This window comes from Numida meleagris, chromosome 2 (assembly GCF_002078875.1).
Source record: "Numida meleagris isolate 19003 breed g44 Domestic line chromosome 2, NumMel1.0, whole genome shotgun sequence".
In the NCBI taxonomy this organism is placed as follows: domain Eukaryota; kingdom Metazoa; phylum Chordata; class Aves; order Galliformes; family Numididae; genus Numida; species Numida meleagris.
In genome coordinates, this window is record NC_034410.1 from 108711487 (window position 1) to 108731380 (window position 19894).

Below are 19894 nucleotides of genomic sequence, written 5' to 3' on the forward strand. Positions count from 1 at the left end.
ACTCACATCAAAACCCCTCAAAAAGACCAGCTCTATTCATCATTGTAGAACTTCAGTTCCTAATTTGCACTGATTTATTTCAGTACTCTTCCGCTCAGGGCTTTCCTTTTTAATGCTTAGATTAAATGTGGATACTACAACTCTTTATTCACAAAAAAAAAAAAATCAATCAAGCAGTAATTCATTGACCTAGCAGTTTCTCATCCAGGAGAATTCTCTGCACTACTGTCCTGTACTGACTTTAGATGCCTGAGCAATGCAGTTTCTACTGCATAGTGTTTTTTCAAGATCTAAGATGCATTTTTATGTGCAGTAGGCAAAATTCTACCCTTCTTACTTAAATCTGTATGTAGAACCAAAACCAGTGTGTTTGGGTCCTGGAGCTACTCCATAACTTTTCTTCATACTCAGAGTTACCCTCCCACTCCGCAGTTGAAGTCAACTTGAGAATCAAATTAAGAGCACACCATCTCTGCCCTGTTCCCTGGAAGTGCTGCTTTCCCAGAGCCACAATACAACATAACTGCTCTTTGCCCCTACACTCCAGGTTGCTGAGACCCAGAATAAAAACCTCTGTAAATTTTAGAAGGAAGTACCGCTGAAGCAGGCATTTCCCATCTCCAATCATACTTCCATGCTGCCATTATAAATATCTGAGATGCTGACAGCTAAAAACATGCTGCAGCCTATATTAAAATAATCATCATGTTCTATCACAAACAATGCAGTGCATAAGCAGTCAAACCACAGATGGTATTTGCATTTTTACCTCCATAAAACGAAGAAATCCAATTTTAATTGAAATAAAACTATCAGAAAGTTTAAGAACAAGCTTAGCTACACATGCTGTAATGAAGATTGTTTGTACTTGCAAATAAAACTATTCAATTGGAGAGTCAAGCACACTGCATTTGCAGCTCTGGTAAGTGGTGAAAACCTCAATACCCCTCAACAGTATTTTCCTGTGCCTGCAGATCAGCAGAACCGTGTCTGTTTTCCTCTGTATCTCTTTTCTAACAAGCAATCATCACAGGGTTACAAAGGGTTAAGAATATCATCATTTATAGATGATCAGCTGCCCACTGTCACCTCAAGCTGACATTATATTTTTCAATGTTTGTACCTAGTCTGGAACTTTCCAACCTCCCTCCCACCCTAATTTCCATTTTTTCAATTTGAATGTGATTTTACAGTGTTTTGTCACCAGTTCTAATCTGTCTGGGCAGAAGAGCTATTCTTTTGATCTGAATGGCTTTTGCGTTCTGTCACTCATGTGACTATGTTGCAAACATGCTCTTGTTAGAAGCACTTTTTCCCTGTGGTAAGGTATAACACTGTATTTAACTATACATCTGCATATGTATATAGATTAACACGCTTTTAAAAAAACAGGAGATTGACTGCCCTTTTTCTTATCTTCCCCAATCTAGCAGATTCCAAGGCTTAGGAATGTCGTTCCAGCATCTTAAATAACTTAAATGTTAAGGTCTCCCATAACAGATTTAATACATCAGACCAGAAAGAAAAGGGATATTAAAGCAACCAAGTGCCTTTGGAGCTTACTAAACTAAGTCACTTCAGCTGTGTCACCCATCAGCTTGCAGTCACATAAATTGATGCTTAGGCTTCGTACGAGTGTGATTTTTTTTTCCTATGAATTTTACTGCATCTCTGCCTTAGAAAAGAGGCAAAAATCAATGCCACATTCCCCAGTTTGTGACTGGATCAACACTTATTTGACTACAGAAACCAAGATTTCTGCAGAGGAGTCCTTAGCAGTAGAGGCACACTGCAGTCAACCACATGGTCAAACCACATTCCTGAATCCACAGCAGACATCCTGAAACAAAGATTTGCACAGCATCAGCCTGTAGTCTCCTCAAGAGCTACTGCTCTCAACAAACACTGACACAAACATCCTGATCATGGGGTATCAGAGGAACATTCCTGGGCCACAATTGTTCATATGAGCTTAAGGAAGATGAGGAAAGATGAAGTTAATTCCATTGCTGCAACCTATTGCTGCTCCACTATTGCTGCAACCTATTAGCTCTGTCAACAGAAATTAAGTGTTCTCATTCCATTAGGCCTAGAGCATTACTTAGCATTCGTTATGAATATTTTATAAGATGCTGTTCATTTATGGGAAGTTAATTGTTTATTCTTCATGCACATACATGGCTTTAAGAAGTTACATAACAAGGCTATATGTTCATACGTATGTACATACAAACACATTTATATACACCCTGGATGGGGGCATGCATCCTGCTGTTCAGACCAGCCCTCTCAGGCCACAGGAAGAGCCAAATTTAAGAAACAGCAAAGCCCCCTGAGTCATAAGGAGGTTACTTACCTAGGAGTGATTCTTGCCAATGAAGTCTCCAAATCACTCAACCGCATGCTGCATAAAACCAGTATTTCAGGGGTAGATCAGAGGTGATAGGTTGGAACTAGCTGATATTTAAGATGCCTTCCAATCTAAACCTTCCTATGGTTCTAAGAATCTCTCAACCAGAGGTGTAGGAGAATAACTCATCAAAAGAGGTTTTTGTCTGAACAGATAGAACTGTGTGCTGACTTGGACCTTGAGGTGTTCTGATAACCTAAAACTGGAATAGAGCTGTTGAGATAAATCCCTGTTCCAAAGCTTCCCTTACCACGTGGCAGTTTCTTCTGAAAAGCTTTTTTAAACCAGCACTTTGATGCACAAAGCTGAAGTGATAACGATAGCTGAACTACTTTCAAAATATGAAATATAGTGGTATGTAAATTCCCAAGAGGCAGAAGCTTGCCAAAATACATTTTCTCAAGGGCGTTCCTTCTAAGGTCCCATACCTACCTATCAAGCAGAATTAATTCACCAGTCACTCTGTTCCTTTTACCTTCATTATTACTGATTACAACATTCAGTTTCACAGCCACGTCTGTCACTTCTGCAGAGCTATTTCCACTTGATTCTGGCCAGAAGAGTGCTGGAAGAGAAGATAATAAAGATAGTTCTCACTCAAAAGCACATACACAACAAGCGAGTGAGTTTACATTAACATCACTGGAAAGTGTTAATTCCCTAGGCCAGCGCTAGAGCGTAAATTGAAGCTGCTTATTTGAAAGAAACTGAATCTACAGGGTATGTAGCTCCTTTGAAATGAGGGTGATTTATTCCAGATGAGAATGTGATATAAGCCGGAACCTGGAAAAAAAAAATCAATATAAAGCAAAAGTGTTAGCTTATTTAGAAGCTGCTCAGTAAAATGCTCTTGCCTTAGGACAAACACATTTCCAAGTGCTTGTTTACAGAAACACCTGGTCTGCACTGAGCTAAGAAGCATTCATTTCTGAAAAATGACGATCCCCATTGCTGTCTGCAGCCTCCCCTTCATACTCTGAGCTTCCTGCTCAGCAGTCACTGAGGATGGGAGCAGGTACGCTCCCATCCCGTTATCAGCTCAAGTCACTCTGCACTGCTAGGATTTTATCTAAGGTGCACTGTGGCAACTCTGAAGAAGCCAGCTTGTGAGATCCCACTCACCACTTGGCACACCAAACACCAGCTGCCCCAGCCAAATGCAAAAGTCTCTCATGTAACTAGATGGCAGTGTCTCTGAGATCACCTCCTTCTATTTTTCAAGTTGCTTCCCTCTTGTTGTGGGAGAGCACAAAACACCACCCACAATTCCTTTTATGAATGCTTGTGTCCCCACAGGCACATTTTTCATACTGCTGCTTATGAAGAAACAGGCTGAGCAGAAGGGTTGGAGTAAAAATCTAAGAAGTCTCTTCAAATCTGAATAACTCAGTGACACAACACAGGACACGTAAACGCAAGTACCCATGAGTTCTATTTACAAGGAAGTGAAATTTTTTTCTGACAGGTTATTTGCAGTACCAGGTCAAGTACTTCCAGAGAGGCCAACAGGCATAAACACAAAGAAGCCTCAAACTCACCCAACTCACAAACAGACTCTCCAACTATACAACACTCCCTCCCAGAGAGGAGCCAATGGCTGGCTCTTATATGAGCCCAGCGCACTTTCACCCTGTGTCCACCCCCTCTGGTCACATGGGGAGCACAGGTGCAAACAATTTGCCTATGATCCCTGGGCCAGCCACAGCCCTTCACCAGGTGCTGAATCACCAGTTCAAGCCCTGACCTAACAGTTCCCCTACACCATGCCTGTGATGCTGGGCTACTAATCCTGACCCAGGGCAACCTCCCAGGTTTTTTTTTCTTACCTTTGACCAGGTCTATGCCTGCTACTTCTCTTCCCCCAATGTCTTCACCTTCTACTCCTTGATCAGTGGCCAGATGCACTTCTGGACATCCTCCAGGGTCTCTGAAGGAGAATTCCCAACCTTTGCCCAGCATTACTAGTGCTTCTCTGGGTGACTGTTGGTCTGGCACTCAACTGGACACTTCCTCAATCACTTTACTATGATTTTGCCTAGTCCTTATCTCCAGTAGACCTTGTTTACCTACTATAATTTTGGAAAAAATGAATTAAAGGTAAACAACTTATTTGGGGGTTGTACTGATTCCTTACATCTCTCCATTTAATTCTGTGGCTGTCACTGTCAGGCTCTGGGCTTTGAGGGAATGCTGTGTAGACTTCTCCACACAAGCCAGCTTCTTAAATGTCAATCATCTTCTGGAAGAAGCTTATGATTTGCATTTTTTTTCCACATTGCAACACAAATCTATTCCTTCCCTTCTTCACCAATTGTATACAAAGGTGCACAATACAAAACCACATGCAATGGAAGGCAGCATTGAGATGGATTCTGCTAACTGCTCATTAAGTAACAGTCCAGCCAGCTGTACAGTGCTAGTAAGATACTTTTCCCTGTTTCCATATTAAATAACAAAAAACACAAAGGCATTCCACTATTAGACAGAACAGAAAAAAAAATCTGAAAGGAAACCATCAACATCTCAAAATGCCAGTTATTGCACGCATCAAAGGAAGAGTTGCTTGTTATCCTACTTGTTGCTTGTGTTATCCTACTTCAATGAAAGCAAGAAACTAATAGGGTAAAATACAGTGAATCAATACTTTAGCCAGAAGTAGATTATGATTCTCAGAGGAACCTGTCTGGAGGAAAAGACTATTTCCCATAAATAAACCTGATAGTTTAGGGGACAAATATAAATATAGTTCTGTTTGATCTCATTTTATTACATTTACCATATTTGAGAAGGAGAAGAAAAAAAGTAGAGTCAGCATTCTGTCTTGTCATGCTACTGCATTGTCAATGTTGAACTGGAAAATGTAGCTGTTTTCTAGAACTACTGTAACTCTGATTTAACAAATATAGCAGGTTGGTGAAAAATAAACAGAAGTTTTTATTATCAATTTGTGTTCTTGCTTTCATTGAGTATCACATTTCTTTGCCAGAGAGAATATAATTTTCCTTTACATCTCAAATGTCTTAAATCTCTACAAACGGGGTTTTTTTATTCTTCAATTGCATTTCTACATATTTATATAAAAAACATAACTATGTACATACAAGTATACACACATTCTTATATTAAATATTAATAATTTATAACCAATATGTATTATATATACTGAAGATGTTTTCTTATATGTATATGTCTAAAAACTTGTTTGCAGAAACGTGTATGGGATCGGTGTTCAGAGTAGTTGTGTACTTCAGAGAATTTCACTGTGGTCAGGTGTCTTGTGGCTGAATTCCATGTTGTCCCATTCCTTCACTTTCTTTAACTTCAAGGGCTATTAATAAGAAAAATCACAGTGATCTCCCATTTTAAGCTTTTTTAAGAGGTCTCCAGTTCAGAAGCACTGTGCAAGTGCTAGAAATTTGGTATAACAAATGACACACTCCCCAGTTTTTGTAACTAACAAAGATTTCCTAGCCAGGGAAAGACTCAATTTCTTAGAAACATATTCCTGAGCCTTAGTGGCTGGGTCAGTTTCTCACAAGAATTTGCAAACCATTTGCCAATTTCAGTCAACATTGTCGTTGGAAGAAATGCATAAGGACGCGCTTCCACACACAGTCCTGTAAAAAGTGTGGGGAAAAAAAAGAACCCAAATGACTGTAATTACAGAAGGAAGGGCAGTACTGCTTGTTTACGGACTCCACAGTACAAAGAGCTAGTTCATTGAGCTTAGCTCACCAAGAGATTTTTCTTTTAAATTGTTATTATTTATCTGTTCTCATCTGACTGGTTTGCTGCTGATCTCTCATATTTCTTTTTGCGAACAAGGTCTTACACTAGAATTTTAAATTTGAGCCTCCAGATAAATATGGACTCAGAAATTAGTTCTCAGCACATCATTCATTCACATAGTGTTTTAATTTTATGAAGTGCATGTATTTGAAAGAATAGCTGTGGGCTTTTTCAGTGGATTTAACTGATTTTATTAGCTGTGGGAAGCAGCGGAGTAGCTGCTTCTGTAAAAAAAAAAAAAAAAAAGGAACAGATGTTACATTGAGGAAGGGAGACTGTTTCCCTTTTCATATTCAGCATCTGCTTTAATCTGACCTGCTAAATGATTAAGTTCTAGAGAGACTCTTTGCATGGAGATGTTCCTGAAGACTCACCTCACTGGGAGGTTTCCTGCAACTATTAGGAAGGATTTGATGATCTACCTATTCAATATTAACATCCTGCAGATAAATGCCACTTTTCTGTTTTAAAAATAGTATGTTCCTTTTCTGTCACCTGGTCACTGCTGTAGAACAAGCAGCCTGCTGCACTGAGAGTTAGTAGATTTATCCTTTTGTACATCCTTTTCTTATAAATTTAAGTCAATAAGAAAAGCAGTCATAAGTATACAGCATAAAGAGTAGAGTATGTCTCTGTTACTGTTATGCCAGAAAAGTTTTTCACCTTGAAAATGTTAGCATCTGAACACTGATGGAAGGAAGTGACCTTTAGAGACTCCGTTTAGTTGCATGGATGAGTTTTGTCTAGAATGTCCTTCAATGCAAATGCTGGGGTTGTAACTGTTAGATGCAATTTTTCACTGACTGAAATAGAGATGGACAGAAGAACACACCAAAGCTTTGACCCAGAAAGCACACCAGTGACATTGCTCAAGGAACCATATTTCTTCATCTGTATATGGAATATTTCATAGAATCATTAAAGTTGGAAAAAATTTCAAAGATCATGTAGTCCAACAATTCACCTACTACCAATATTGCCCACTAACCTGTGTCCCTAAGTATTACATCTACCCTTTCCTTTAAACACCTCCAGAGACAGTGATTTCACCACCTCCCTGGGCAGCCCATTCCAGCGCCTCACCACTCTTTCTGAGAACAAATTTTTCTTAATATCCAACTTGAACCTCCCTTGGCACAACTTGAGGCCATTTGCTCTCGTCCTGTCACTGTTACCTGGGAGAAGAGGCCTACCCCAGCTCACTGCAACCTCCCTTCAGGTAGTTATAAAGAGCGATAAGATCTCCCCTGAGCCTCCTCTTCCCCAGACAGAACAATCCCAGCTCCCCCAGCTGCTCCCCATAAGACTTGTGCTCCAGAACCCTTACAGCTTTGCTGCTCTTCTCTGGACATGCTCCAGGACGTCAATGTCTTTCTTGCAGTGAGGGGCCCAAAACTGAACACAGTACTTGAGGTGTGGCCTCACCAGTGCTGAGTGCAGAGGGATGATCTCTTCCCTGCTCCTGCTGGTTGCATTATTTCTTATACAAGCTAGGATGCCATTGGTCTTCTTGGCTACCTAGGCATACTTCTGGCTATTCAGCCAGCTGTCAACACTCCCTGATCCTTTTCCTTCATGCAGCTTTGCAGCCACTCTGCCCCAAACCTGTATGCATGGGGTTGTTGTGACATAGTGCAGGACCCGGCACTTGGTCTTGTTGAAGCTCGTACAATTGGCCTCAGCCCATCAGTCCAGCCTATATGATGAACTTAATTGGTATGTGGCTTTAAAATGGATGAAGTCTCTACCCTTCATGTGATATGGAGCCTATTCCAAACAAATGTGCTTGAAATTAACTAAGCTGCAAAGGTTTTACCTGCCATCTTCTTCATATGGCTTTCCTGTTATTGTCATAAGACAACGCAGGGCCATATTCCCTAGGAAGTGGGATCCCATTCAAACCAGACCAAAGTGTGTGTAAACTCATCGGGGCTGATTTTTAGAGCATTTTGCATTCTGTGAATCTGATCCATCATCACATCTTGGCTTGATGTTTAGAGCGAGATCTGAAATTAAAGATGGCTTTCTGTTCCTCTCTTGATGGTTTGGCCAAATTAATTCAGAGGTGCAGCAGAATTCTCCCCTAGGAGTTTTATCATTTGGATTGCAGTACCTGCAGCTGTAGGACAACACAGCAGTGTCTGTGCAATAGGCAGGGATAAGAGGAATTTAACAATATCTCAGTACATCCCAAGCTGCTCGTTTTGTGCAGAGGTGGTGCACTAAATTAGCTTTGCAACATCCAGGGAATTTTCCTGGAACTTGGTCTTCCAGAATGATAACTCATCTTAATGAGAGAAACAAATATAAATGAGGATAGAGTTGAATCCAGTGAAACCTGGCACTGCAGAATCACAGCAGGAGACCTCTGGATTTCATCTCCTCTCTTTGCACTGCCTACCCCAGCTTGTTCTTCCCATTCTCCATGAGTTATGGCAGTAGAACCCAATTATCAGAGACAGACAAGGCAGAAAAAATGTGGACAAAATGCTGCTGCTCAATGTCCACAGTTATCCCAGCTACAGAACTGCTGTTCTTGAGAGAATTCTGAATGTGCAGGTAGCTACCGCTAGAAGAGCTTTGTTGTGGCTGGAAAATCTCATCACTCTGTCTGTATGGTTGTCATGTCCAACTTCCCTTTGAATTGAAAAGCTTCAATGGAAAATTTTATGAACACTTTAAATCTTGTCCCACATAACATATTTTATAGGTATCAACATAAATAATAGTCTTCTGTATTCTTTGAAAATGATGAGTTATAAAAATGCCTACTTGGAGTGAACTATAAAATAAACCAGCTACATTTCTTGGGTTCCCTCCAGGTTTCTGCAGTACATGCTCCTCTGCTCAGTCTGGAAACTCACTTATCTTAATAACAAATATTTCAAAATTGGTGATGAGCTTTCAAAAAAATATTTTTTGTGAATTATCTCTGAAGTTATGCGAGACATTACTTGTTTTATTCATCTTACTCATGTATAACTACATGTCCAAAAGAGCATACCTCCGATTTATTTTTGTGAAATGTGCCCTGCCTGGCCCTTGAAAGTTGCATCCTGCCCTCTAGTTTATTTGTGCTTGTGTGGACAACTGCTGTGGCTGTGAGCCACTGCCCCAAGTGGCCTTAGCCCCAAGGACAAGGACTATGGCACAGGTATACTTTTTTTTCAGCAGTCCCTGCAGAATACCAGCAGTTGATTTTATATACATATTTTAATCATAAAAGGAGTAATAATGCCCTCAAGATCTGTAGCATCAACACAATTCATATTATTAATTCTAAATGTTTAAACAGTTTTTTCCATGTGCTTAAAGCATCTGAGTTTCAAAAGAATTTAATTACTGAGACTCCCTTTGAAAATCCAGAAGTTATCTGATAGAATTTTTATCGGGGCTTGTTTTTTGGATACTAAAAATAGGCATGACTTAGGATGTTAAGATCTGTTCTGTGTGCTATACTTAATCATAGAGCAAGAGATTTCATGCACTGCATCAGTTTTCATTTATGTCTTGCAACGTTTACCAGCTTATCAGATACTGGGATTCTGAATGATTTGCATTAATGCTACTGACAGCGGTTGGAAGATGGATATGACAAATGCAATAATTTTGCCTGGTAAGCATGATAGGACTCTGATTAAAGACTCAGGATAGAGGGATGTGATTTACCAAGAATTTAGTGTCCTATTCTAAATATGATGTTATTAAAAAAAAAAAAGTGCTTTTTATTTGAAAGATGTAGAGATAATTTCATGTAAGAATATTGCATCTTGATGTGGAGTTAGACTAGTTCAAGGTTTCTCTTATCTTCAACAAAGTCTTTGGGTTCTCAACGTACGAACAGTTTGTCTTTGTACTGGAAAGTTTTTCTGCACAAATTATGTCCTTTTAAATTTTAGTAATGGTCATGATGTGAATAAAGGAGCTACTTTACCATTAGCTTGGTGAAAAAAGAACCTAACCTTAATGTTAAGATTACATGAGAGTTATGCGGATGAAGGAAAATGACAAAGTAGAGCATAATGAAGGAAGTCATTACATCCCAGGACCTGTGCTTTGCTGAACAGAAGGGCAGTCATGAGAAGGTGGTTTACCTGGACAGGAACTGCAAAGCTGTAGGAATCAATAATAGAATATCTTTCTATGCAGGATGCTTTGGGATCGAGAGGAAGTTTTAAACTGAGATCTGAATATCAACTTCTGACAACACTGACTCCAGGCAGAGACAGTGGAAATTTTTGAGGTGATTTTTAGGGACTTATAAATTGGAAATAAGATTTTCTGTCCAGAAACAAGGGTCAGTTATACCCACCAGAAGTAAAAAAAAGAGCTGGGTATTTCAAATGGTGCTTCTGCCTATCGCCTAAATCTGGTAGTGATCACTCCTTACATTTCCAACTCAAAAAGGTCACCACCAATAGCCTGACCCCAACAGCTCACTGCCAGGAACCTGGTTCTGTGGCACAGGGCTGTGAAGGTTGTATGGGAGTGGCATGCTTTAGATTTTGGTCCTGCCACACTCAAAATCCTCACCATGAGCAAAGAAGAAGCACATCTTATAAGTTCTCTTAGAACAAGCAGGCAGATGATTGTTACAGTTGAAGGATATAGGCCTTTGTGTTGAAGCGAGTACCTGGACACCTTATGGTATACACCAGCTGATGGGAATTGCCAGGGACAATCTCCTTTCAACTCTCTCTTAGATCAAAGTCGTTTAAATGAGAGTCAAGTTTAGCTGATGAAATATGTGACCAGGAGCGTACTTTTGTGAAACTGTTGAAGCAGGACTAGATGAAGCTCTTCTTGTAAGATCTCTATAACTACCTGAAGGGAGGCTGTAGTGAGCTGGGGATCGGCCTCTTCTCTTGTGTAACTAGCAATAGGACGAGAGGGAATGGCCTCAAGTTGCACCAGGGGAGATTCAGGTTGGATGTTAGGAAATACTACTTTTCTGAAAGAGTGGTCAGATGCTGGAATGGGCGGCCCAGGGAGGTGGTGGAGTCACTGGCCCTGGAGGTGTTCAAGGAATGTTTAGATGTCATAATGAGGGACATGGTTTAGTGAGAACTATTGGTGATAGGTGCATGGTTGGACTGGATGATCTTAGAGGTCGTTTCCAACCTTGGTAATTCTATGATTCTGTCAGATAAGTACCTGTGAGGAATGGTTGTTTTATATTCTGCTATTCTGACTGGGGAAGCGATCGTCCCCCTGTACTCAGCTCTGGTGTAGCCACACCTTGAGTACTGTGCTCAGCTTCGGTTGGACTAGATGATTTAGGAGGTCTTTTCCAACCTTAATTATTCTATGACTCTATGATCTCACCCTGGTGCCATACTGATCTGATGGTTCCTCTGCTCAGTGGCAGACAGGTCTTCCCCAGTGCAAGCAACTTTAAGGCAATAACATAGATTAGCCCAGCAGCATGCTACCAACAGATTTACTACACGAAACAAGGACCCACAAAGCATCAGTAAATTGATTAATTAATTAATTGCCATACAGGAATGCAGCGCCTGAGGCACGGACTCAGACGTGAACGATCCAAATCATTTATTACAGGTTCTAACATCCCTTATATACATTCACAAGTTTTCTCTTCTATCTTTCCCACCCACTTCTACATGTCAACAAAATATTCCACAAACACTCCTTAACCGTGCACGCAGGTGCTTATCCAGTCAGAGCCATGAGATGTTCCTTTTGCTTTTCTCTTCTTCTGGAGATATTCCTTGGTTCTCAGCCTTGCTTTCTTGCGCTGTTTATCTTGCAGCCTCTACTCTGAATAGTCTTTCTTGTATCCCCACACAGGAATGCTTAGAAACAATAAGAGTACTGGATATGCACTACTATCTTTTTATTTTTTATTTTTATAATTTTTATTATGTTATTATTTAAAGGAAGGTAAAAGCATTCCTTTCCTCCTTACTTTCAATATGTTCCTGGAAGAAGATGAAAGTTTATACTGCCTCCCAAAATAAAGGATTTTTATTAAGTACATTCATTAGGCTAAATATCAGCTGATGACTTTTATTTTTCAATATTTTGAATAAGAGCACTTAATCCAGAAGAGCCAGAAATATCGATTTTAATCTAGATTAATTCACCTTCCTTGGCTTTGTCTTCTCAGGAGAAAAGGGCCAATTTGCTGTAAAAGCAAAACTTAGCAACTCTGAATTCCTCACTAGGGAAGTCTGTTCACCATCAGCAACAGATAGAACATATTTTAAAAGCAAATTAACATTTGGTGCCATTTAGGCTTGTTTTGTTTTTGTTTTTAATTAAAACTGCCCACAGTTTCCCAAGAATTTCGAAAGATTTTCCCCATGAAACGAGTGCTGGGAAAAGATTGGATTTTTCTGTATTTTTCTGTATTACCATCACAGGAAAAACAGAAGCAAATGCACAGCTGTCATGGGGAACGTAAAAGTCACTGATTTCAGGCAACTTAAATCATGAGGAAGATCTTCAAGTACTGCAAGTACCAGCACAACTATAGCTATGACAGACCTGAAACAATAGTGATTTTCTATATCTACAATGCTCAGTGTGATGGATAAGAGATGGAAACCAAGTCCTGCAACTGTAACCAGTGCCTTCACCTGGGATATCACATGGGGAGAAAACTTTGTCAGCTCACTCTTCCTATAAAACCCTTAAAAAAAATGCAAAGTACAAGCAGTCCATTTGTTATTCTCACCACATATTGGTACTTACCTGCATGTCAGAGTTATTCAAGGCAACAGAAAAAGAAACTAACCCCGGGGAGTTTTTTTTCTTCAGTGACAACTGATGATAATAAACACAATAATAGAATAACTAGGAAATACAAATCCAAACATTTAACATCAAAAATGCCAAAACTATGAGATGATCTACATCATCTCCAGGTGGGTCTCCTGGTCACCACATGCACGTATTCAAGTAACTTAACTGAATTCCCCTTGGGATGTCTGCTTTATTTGGTGAACAAGATGAAGAAATTGTTTTGAGGCTAACTACAGCGTCTGTGCTACAATCTGACTGGCTGGAACTATAATGATGATACATTCTTGATCCATAGTATTTCTACAAGGTCTGCTGTGCAAGGTCTCTGTGGGAAAGGTTTTATCTATATATATAATAAGGAAAGAAAGACACAAGAGCTCTACAGACGGTCTAATTTACCTTCCAGACAGAGCTAAATTCTTCTGAAACAACATATTTAAGATCAGACAAAATAAATACTCAACTGCACAATTGGTTGTAAGTTCCTAGAAAAGTTTCTACAAAGAGGAATAATAAATAATTAATAAATAAATAATAATAAACGAATCTGGAAGACAGAGCAATGGCTTTTTTTTTCTTACCACAGTTTCAGTTCACTGAAGTTAAAAATAAAGTATTTGGTTTTGCCAGTATCCCTGTGAACCTACATACAATGATACTAACGAAAGATCACAATCGTATCTTGCTCAGTACTGCTCACAAGTGATTAAAAAAACAGTCACTACAATCTGAAGGAGTATAAGAGCTGATCAAAAGTTTAAGAAATACTCCAAAAGAAAATTGTATTTTACAGTTCGTAGCACTAACATTTTTTGTTTTTGAAAGTAAGAAACTCAGACTTAGTGGTATTCCATAGTGAACTGCCAATGCTTTATCTGCAGAAAACAGGAAAGGACATTAATAAAACCAATCTCTAAACTAGCTAAAAGCACTGTTTGCTTAACCATTCCTTCTACATTCTAAAGGCAACAAACAGCTGTTAGATATCATTTCTGCAAGATACCCTCCTACTGCATGGGAACTGATGTGGAATTCATGAATTTAAGGCTCTGTTATTGAAGCAGTTTAACTCCAGTTCCTTCTGAATAGGAGAGTGGTAATATATAAAAAAAGAAAAAGGGAAAAGGAAAAGCAGGATACACGGGAAAAACAGACACTTAAAAAAAATGTGGCAACATCCAATCACATTGTCATCTTATAAATTAATTTCATGCAAGAAGTAATTTCTTCATTTCTTCATTCCTTGCGTTTCAATTGTTTCTATTTTTTAATAAACAAAGTATTTCCCCAGCCATTCATTCAAGGTTACGATTATGTGCTGTTTTGTTGTGTGGCTTTATTTATTTATTTAATATGCATTCCCTTTAATTACAGGTTTGTTTTACAATTTTCTCTGAGCATTCTGAAGAAATACCCTCTATAATTAAAATAGAATTATGCTGTGCTTTGAGGTGCATTATAAATTCCTGTTACTATTTCGAGCGTGTCTTTTAAAGCATGGTTATCTAAACAGCCAAGTTACCCAAGGATACAGTTTCAGCCATATTTGGGCTATGAGGTTTTGCCTGTGTGCCGTAAGAGAGGAGTGAGGCAACAATAAATTTTGCATGGGCTTGCAGCATTTCAGTATTGTGATTCTGTGCATTCAATGCTTCCAAAATTCTAACATCATTCAGTATTAGCTTTATAAAAAAATCTCATTCTTTAGATGGTTTTGTCATCTTTTTTTTCAAAGAAGGAAAGACAATAAATAAATATAAAAATGTGCATAAGGAAATCTTAACCAATAGGCCTTTACAGTCATGGCATTCAAGACAAACGAAAAAGAAAAAAAAAAAAAACAAGAGAGAACTTTCACTGTCATCCAGAAATATGCATCAGCACTTTGGTGTATACATGAATGTGCATTGCTGCTCTTGTTCAGCATAAAAAGCAACACGACAGCACAGAGAGCGCTTGCTCAGCACCAGAGGGATTTGGTGCTTCTTTTCCAAACATGCAGAAGTGGGGTCACCACTCCTGCCCCACTCCCCTCAGACCCTACAGGAACATGCCCATAGGCAGCGCCCACCTTGGTCTGTTGAGCTTCTCCCCTGCAATAGCCAGCAACAGGGAATGGTACCCAACACTGTCTCAGCATTAATTTCCCACCACTGGGGAGAAAAGAAAATGTATTAGGCAGTGAAACACCTAGGAAGATATGGTGTGTACAGTGCTCTCTGCTGCTGTGCCACAGCTGCCTTCTGAGCCTGATGCATTACCAAGGTCAGTCTCTCTGAGACTGTGAGTGTTCAGTGTTGTCATGGAGCCGGCATTATCTCTCTAAATGTGATGTCTCTAAAGCCTGGAGAAACACTTGATTCTACACTGCAGGTAGCAATGAATGCTTGGTTTAGGTTTGGTTTAGGAAAATATTGTCAAAAGGAGATTTTATTTAGATCATAACTAAAGGAATAAATGAGTAGTAAAACCACTTTGCTATGCGAGAGGAGGCTCAGAGAAGACATTCAGGTAAGAAAACAAAAGCTACCAGGAGTCACTTACCTGTATTATGCAGTGCTGAAGACATGACTGTAAGCAATGCAGGAGTGTTCCGTGTGTTCCTATGTACTTCCTTCCAGGCCAATCAGACAGTCACCAGCATCAACCCAAGAATGGATATGATTCTGTCTTGGTCTTGTTTATCTTCCTCTGGTTTGAGGATGCTCAAAATTGTGCTGAGAGGATTTAAACAACGTTGTCTCCATCACTACAGAAAGTTGAAAACAAATATTCACACTGCTAATTTTCCAAGAATGACTTGAAGAATTAAAATGCATGCATACCTCCTTTTCTTCTGCTTTCTGGTTCTTGTAAGAGGAGTCTCTGACTGTGTAGAGAATATGGACTGTGCTACTTGGTTAGGACGATCAGAATTCGTGGAAGCTCTATTGGCTACAAGATACTGAGGACTTTTTCTTTAAGTCATAAAATTGAAGGAATACAGAAGGTAAGCCAGATGACAATGAGTAGACGAGTGTATAAAGTCTCAACTACTTGAAGATAAACATAAGCATTTATCATACATAAAATCCATTAAGGTAAGAAGATGGGAGAGCTCCCATAGCATGCTAAGGACAGAGGGTTTGTTGGCAGTTTCTGATATTATTTCAGTCATGAGGAGGTGGAGAGGTTGGAAAGGAGTAAAGTTTCCAGGCACAGACTGAAGCATACGGTATAGAAAAGGCTTTCCAGAGACAGCTATTTAATGCCCTATTTCCATTCCCAATCCTCATCAGTGACTTCCTAAAGATTTTCAGACCAGCCATCTCTGGGGTAGTAAAGGGAGCCCTGCCTACCCAGGAAAGCTATTGTTAAGGGGAAGGAAAAAAATAAAATAAAATAAAATAAAAGAGAGAGAAAGAAAAAGAAAGAAAAAAAAAAGAGAGAAAAAAGAGGGGAAAAAAAAAGAGAACAACTCAGGTGTGAAAGTGCATTAAGCAATCAGTACCTAGCTTCCCTGCCAATGCTGCCATTCTGGTTTGACACACTAATGGCTCCTTTGTTCAATTTCATTGAAAAAAGTCAACTTTTCAAAAGGCTACTGAGGAATAGCTATTGCAGACCGTTGTCGTGCAGCCATGTCCTTTCAAAGCATGCTGACATCTTACAGGAGGAAATCCTGCAATAAAGCATAGGCTAGCACAGATGGCAAAGTTTCTGCCTTCCAACCCTCATCAAGAAAGATATGTAAAAAGAGTGCCCAACAAATGTATTTCTCAGTTTTCTTCAAATGGGAGAATTGCTAAACTGTTCCAAGTGTCATCCAGTGCTCCAATATCATAGTGACTTTCAACGAGCGAAAACTTGGAAGAACTCTGAACATTTATTTAACTGAAGCTTATGTTGTTACTTTCCTTCCACCTACCCCACTCACGTATACCTACGTAAGAAAATCAGGATACTTTGGCTTTCTTTGTAAGTAGTTCAGCACTCTTTTCAGAGAACAGTTTCTTGAAGTCTTTCAGACCAGAAATGACCCTCATGATAGAGGAATATCACTGCTCTAAAATTCACTCAAGATAAAAGATTCTGAGCAGAAGACCATTCTTAGGCTACAAACACATGATGCAATGCAGACTGAAATAGGTTACAAGTACTGTTGGAGAAGGTTGCAGACCTTTGATCCTAAGGCTATGCAAAGTTTAGCAAAATACATGCCACAGAAAAATACCCTGAGCATCTACAAAAAGAAGGATTCTTCCAGCAAGCTTTTAATGCTCCCTGGTTGGTCCACAGAGCAGTTTCAGGACAATTCTTCAATGAAATTAAGCTTTTAGCATCAAACAGCATGAGAGAAGTATATGAAAAAATAGAACTGAACAAACCAAGGATTCAGGAAAGAGTTTTCCCCTGAAATGAAAATTAAAAAAATATATATAGATTTAGATTAGCTACAAAACCATCTAGTTCAGCTGTCTGACCTTGAAGGTTAGTCAAAAGTTAAAGCACATTATTAAGGGCATTGTCCAAATGCCTCTGGAACACTAACAGGCACAGGGCACCAGCCACTCCTCTAGGAAGACTGTTCCCACGTTTTACCACCCTCATGGCACAGAAATATTTCCTAATGCCCAGTCTGACCCTCCCCTGGCACAGCACTGTGCCATTCCCATGCTGCTATCAGTTTCCAGGAGCAGAGCCCGGTGCCTCCCTCTGCTTCCCCTCCTCAGGGAACTGCAGAGAGCAGTGAGGTCACCTCTTGGCCTCCTTCTCTACAGCCTAGACAGCACAATGTCCTCATGTTCTTCTCACAGGATATGCCTTCAGTCCCGTTACCAGCTTTGGTGCCTTCCTCCGGATATTTTCAAGGACCTTAACATCCTTATTATACTGTGGAATCAAGGTGAGGCCACATCAATACTAAATGTGGGGAGAAAATCACCTCTTTTGACCAGATGGCTGCACTGTGTTTAATGCACCCCAAGTGCAGTTTGCTCCCTTGGCTGCCAGGGCTACACAGTGTGTCGTGCTGAGCTGTTGCCACTAGGACCCCCAGGTCCGTTTCTGCAGGGCTGTTCTCCAGCCACTCGTTTCTATCTCCATGCTCATTTCTTTTCCAATTTCACATTTAAAGGCAATTGAAATGTTTCTTCTAAATACTATAGGGCTTGCTTTAATTCTGTAGCCAAATTAATGTTTGAACAACTTTCTGAAGAAAGAATCAACTGAAAAGCACAAGAGATTGGAAATTCATTCAGCTCAGAAAAAAAAAATTGTTTTCATAGCAGTGAAAATTTACAAGTCTCAGGCAACAAAACTATTGCTGCAGCCATTTTAGCACCAGTAATATGGTCCTATCTCAGAAGCAAGGCTACTGTAGGGGAACTGTTAGGTCAGGGCTTGAACTGGTGATTCAGCACCTGGTGAAGGGCTGGGGCTGGCCCAGGGAGCACAGGCAAATTGTTTGCACCTGTGCTCCCCAGGTGACCAGAAGGGGTGGGCCCAGGGTGGAGTCAACCTGGGCTCATATGAGGGCCAGCCACAGAAAGGAGGACCCCTTTTAGACCTAGGTTGCTTCTTAAGGAGTGTAGTGTAGTTAGAGAGCCCCTTCACTGACTGGGTGAGTCTGAACCTTCTTTCTGTATGTGACTATTTGTCTGTCTGTGAATACTTTACTTGGTACCACCAAGAACCTGTCAGAAGCAATTCTGCCTCGTTGTAAGCAGAACAGCTGCTCTGAGAGCTTCCCAATTAAATATGCATCCTCTGGTGCCTATCTTGGACCACGTGAACTCTGCACACTCCTGAGCTTTCTTTGGTTGTGACATGCTTGCTATGCACAATCTCTTGAGGGGAGGGGTTGTCAGTACTGACCAAAAAAAAAGTGCAAGCACAGTGTTGTATTGCAGGGTGTAAAATGAAGCACTTCATATAAAGCCAGATAAAATGTGTTATTCCACCTGGGGAGAAGTGTGGGGGAGGAAGGCAGGAAAGGAGCAATCAGCTTTACCACATTGCTTTCTTTAACGCCACTGAAGTCTGATTGTCAGGCTGACTACATCTCAGGCAGGAAAACCTAGAGAAAGCATAAAACAATCTTAATGGTCACGTGGTATAGAGGGGAAACTAAAACGGAGTTGCTTTAAGGCAGCGAGCTGGCTTTAAACAAGCTTGGAAGTGTGAGAAAGGCAAACACTTGTCATTTGCACAGCCAGGACTTCATGCTATTTCCATGTTCCTAGTGAAGAAGCTGTAAAAAAAAAAAAGAAAAAAGAAAAAAAAAAAACCCTTAGTTTTAAGTGTGACGTTAGAGCAGAGAGCATTCTAGCCTGTGCATATTTTTTCTTCATTTTTTGATAAAGAGTGGCAAAACATTTCAACAGCACATGGAGTTTCATTCTGCAGAAGTCCAGTCAAGAAAGGGCAATGTACAGAAAAAATCTTGGACAGCTTGTCCAGGGGAATCAAAACCAGCAGTTTGACTTGATAGCCTGCTTGGATGGTTGTTACAGAAATCTTCAAATCAAACCACAATAAGAATTACAGGTGGTGTCTTCTATCATTTCATTGCTCAGCATCTGTCTTTGAATAAAAAGATGTCTCATGCTTCCCACTCCTATTTTCTCATTGAAGTTTGTCTGGAGCTGAGACCAGCTCAGGGTTAGCTAGTAACTATCAGATATCCCACCCTTGGTCAAGCCCCCATGGTGCTAAATGAAGGTCACAAGTTGCCAAGGCATTGTGCAGTGCTTTTCACTGTGTTATACCTGTGTACCCACCGCAGAAGGAACTCACGCAAGCATGTGTCAAAGCCTCTTGGTGTACTGCAGAGGAGAAGATCTGGAAATTACAGCTTTCCCTTTGGAAATATTACATTTTCAAAATACATTTTGGAAATGGCCTTCAATTTTTTTCTCCGCTTTTAGGAAACGTCATGTAATTTAT

General features: G+C 40.0%; 1 protein-coding gene across 1 annotated transcript in view; it reads right to left on the reverse strand.

Moving 5' to 3' along the window:
* The window catches only part of OPRK1 (opioid receptor kappa 1), a 97087-nt gene that overhangs the window by 49615 nt on the left and 27578 nt on the right, over positions 1-19894 (reverse strand). Inside the window, exons 2-4 of the mRNA XM_021387816.1 lie at positions 15512-15716; positions 15039-15120; positions 2843-2975 (exon numbers count right to left, since the gene is read on the reverse strand). The gene's annotated coding sequence lies outside the window, so the exon portion shown is untranslated. The remainder of the gene's footprint in view (positions 1-2842; positions 2976-15038; positions 15121-15511; positions 15717-19894) is intronic.